Raw genomic sequence first — 3814 nt, forward strand, 5'->3', positions numbered from 1 at the left:
AATTTTCGTTTCTTAGAGGCTCGGCAAGCCAAATCGGGGGATCGGTTTATATGGGGGCTATATATTATTATGGACCGATGTGAACCAATTTTTGCATGGTTGTTAGAGACCATATACCAACATCATGTACCAAATTTCAGCCGGATCGGATGAAATTTTCTTCTCTTTTAGGCTCCGCAAGCCAAATCTGGGGATCGGTTTATATGGGGGCTATATATAATTATGGACCGATGTGGACCAATTTTTCCATGATTATTAGAGACCATATACTTACACCATTTACTAAATTTCAGCCGGATCGGATGAAATTTGCTTCTCTTAGAGGCACCGCAAGCCAAATCTGGGGATCGGTTTATATGGGGGCTATATATAATTATGGACCGATGTGGACCAATTTTTGCATGGTTATTAGAGACCATATACCAACACCATGTACCCAATTTCAGCCGGATCGGATGAAATTTGCTTCTCTTAGAGGCACCGCAAGCCAAATCTGGGGATCGGTTTATATGGGGGCTATATATAATTATGGACCGATGTGGATCAATTTTTGCATGGTTGTTAGAGACCATATACCAACATCATCTACCAAATTGCAGGCGGATCGGATGAAATTTGCTTCTCTTAAAGCGATCGCAAGCCAAATTTGGGGGTCCGTTTATATGGGGGCTAAAATTAATTGATACCGATATGGACCAATTTTTGCATGGTTGTTAGAGACCTTATGCTAACACCATGTACCAAATTTCAGCCGGATCGGATGAAATTTGCTTCTCTTAGAGCGATCGCAAGCCAAATTTGGGGGTCCGTTTATATGGGGGCTATACGTAAAAGTTGACCGATATGGATCAATTTGTGCATGGTTGTTAGAGACCTTATGCTAACACCATGTACCAATTTTCAGCCGGATCGGATGAAATTTGTTTCTCTTAGAGGCCTCGCAAGCCAAATTTGGGGGTCCGTTTATATGGGGGCTATACGTAAAAGTGGACCGATATGGCCCATTTGCAATACCATCCGACCTACATCAATAACAACTACTTGTGCCAAGTTTCAAGTCGATAGCTTGTCTCGTTCGGAAGTTAGCGTGATTTCAACAGACGGACGGACGGACATGCTCAGATCGACTCAGAATTTCACCACGACCCAAAATATATATACTTTATAGGGTCTTAGAGCAATATTTCGATGTGTTACAAACGGAATGACAAAGTTAATATACCCCCATCCTATGGTGGAGGGTATAAAAAACTCCTCCTCCAAAAGAAATTTTACACCGACCATAATTACACTGAAAAAATAAACATGTTACATGTTTTCTGTGAAAAAGTAACATTATGCTCTTGAAACATGGTTGGGGTGATCATATTCCTTCTCTGCGTGAATAAAGAAGTTCACCACTGTGGTATCACAATGGTTTGAATAGTCTAAGTGAGTCGGTCTGCCACCATACCTAACCATACCATCAGGGATGGAAAATGCAGTACTATAGTACTATTTTCAATACTTTTTCACCCTGCTCAGTACCGTAGTACCCCCGCGAATGATTTAGTACCTTTTGTGTAGACATTTTTGAGCCGATATCAGATTTATGGTACAATAGTTTTGGCAAAATATTTTAATATTTTGAGAAAGTCTTTAACAAAGTCTAAGGCTATGGTCACACTTGACCAAAATGAGTGTCAAACATTTTTCTAGAAATATTTTCAAAATAGCTGGATACGGTTTTTGGAAAATAATTCAACAGAGATGTAATATATCCAATATGAGCTAAAAATGTTTGCTGGTTTTTCTGTGACGACGGATTCTTTTTTGATTTCGGTCAAATATTTGCCCAGTGTGACCAAAGCATAATAGTCCCTTACAAATTTTGCAAAACAGACAAATTCATCCGGGAAGAAAATCTCGATTTTGTAAACGCCATAGAACGATATTTATTGAATTTGAAGAATGTTTTAGTAGAAAAACGCATTTGATTCTATATTACGCTTTCACACGAACACTTTCTAGATAAGAAGTTATCGATCGCGTACTAAAATAATGCAAACCATTACAGTCACGGTCGAAACTTGAGACAAACATAATCTACCAACACTTGCAGAAAATCTTATCAAATACTACCAAAAAATATTATTTTCCAAAAATATATTTCTTCGGAAAGTTTTATGAAAATTGTATTTCTACAGAAAAATTTTTAAAATTTTATATCTATCGAAAATTTTGTCAAAATTTATTTCTATAAAAAATTTTGTCAAGATTTTATATCCATAGAAAATTTTGTCAAAATTTAGTTCTATCGAAAATTTTGTCAAAATTTTATTTTTATATAATTTTTTTTGTCAAAATTTTATTTTTATAGAATTTTTTTTGTCAAAATGTTATTTTTAGTGAAAATTTTGTCAAAATTTTATTTTTATTAAAAATGTTGTCAAAAGAAAATTTTATAGAAGATTTTGTCAAAATTTTATTTTTATTGAAAATTTTGTCATTTTATATCTATCGAATTTTTGTCAAAATTTAATATCTATAGAAATTTTCTTCAAAATTTTATTTCTATAGAAAATTTTGTCGAAATTTTATTTCTATGGAAAATTTTGTCAAAATTTTTTTTCTATAGAAAATTTTGTCAAAATGTTATTTTTATAAAAAAAAAATTTCAACATTTTATTTCTATAGAAATAAAATTTCTACCAATCTCCCAAACAGTAGAATTCTACTAACTGTAGCGACCGTGATTACAATGCTACGGTAGTCTTTGTAGGCGGATGTTTAAGTGATGATGATCAGTTGGAGGGTAATGGAGATGGGATGCAACCAATCTGCGGGAGGAGAAGGACGGCTCGTGAGCAAACCACCAATTCAATAATTCCCAATGAATATTGATTTTTTTCCTCGTAAGAAACAGTGGATATTTGATTCCAAAAACGATAGAAAATAAAAACACAAAAATGGAAAACAAGTGGATTAGGATGGTATTCTAAATTCTGGATTTTATTCTTTGCTTTGGCTCTTACCAGTGTAGCTCTAACAGGCGAATGAGACAGACGACAAAAAAGATTTTGCGGAAGTCTAATGATGACAGGGAAATTCTTCGCGGCGAAAATAAGTTTGTTCGATTGGCAAATCATCATTATATATCGAAATGTTTGTATTTGGGGATTTTTAGTTTCAAATGTGGGATAAAATAGGGTTTATGTTCAAAATAACATAAACAGCGGATATAAAACTAAAACAAAAAAACATATTTAAATTTGGGGTAAACTCAACAAAATTTTATTTTCTTTAAAATTCAGTCTAAGGGAGCTCTTGTTAATAATCTTCCAATGGAATTTTAGTTGATTTTGGTGAAAAGTACTTTTTCTCTCAAAAAATACCTTTTTGGTACTTTCTTTAAAATTGTATTTTCCATCCCTGCATACTAATCGAATGACACAATTTGCAGCACAATAACGATCCACGACCACATGTTGGGAACACTCAAATGCGAAGACATTCCCTACACGCCGTATAGCCTAGACATTGCTCCCTCTGATTACCACTTGTTTCGATCTAACACATTTCCAAAAATTGCGATAGAAATTGTGAGTATTTAAAATCCCTTTTCCAAACCCTACCCTAATATTCAAATGAATATCAAAAAGTATATTTGTGTGTGTACTTATCCCGTCATTAAAGCAATGGTAAGTTTCGCATGTTCTCCTCGAAATCAAATGAACATAAATGGTCGCTTTCATTTTTCCGCTGAGGTCGCAATTATAACTTTTCTTTCGAGAAGAAAAACAACCTAAAGAAAATACACATTTAAGTTAATTAG

The sequence above is a fragment of the Haematobia irritans genome, chromosome 3 (assembly GCF_050003625.1).
Source record: "Haematobia irritans isolate KBUSLIRL chromosome 3, ASM5000362v1, whole genome shotgun sequence".
Taxonomy (NCBI): Eukaryota; Metazoa; Arthropoda; class Insecta; order Diptera; family Muscidae; genus Haematobia; species Haematobia irritans.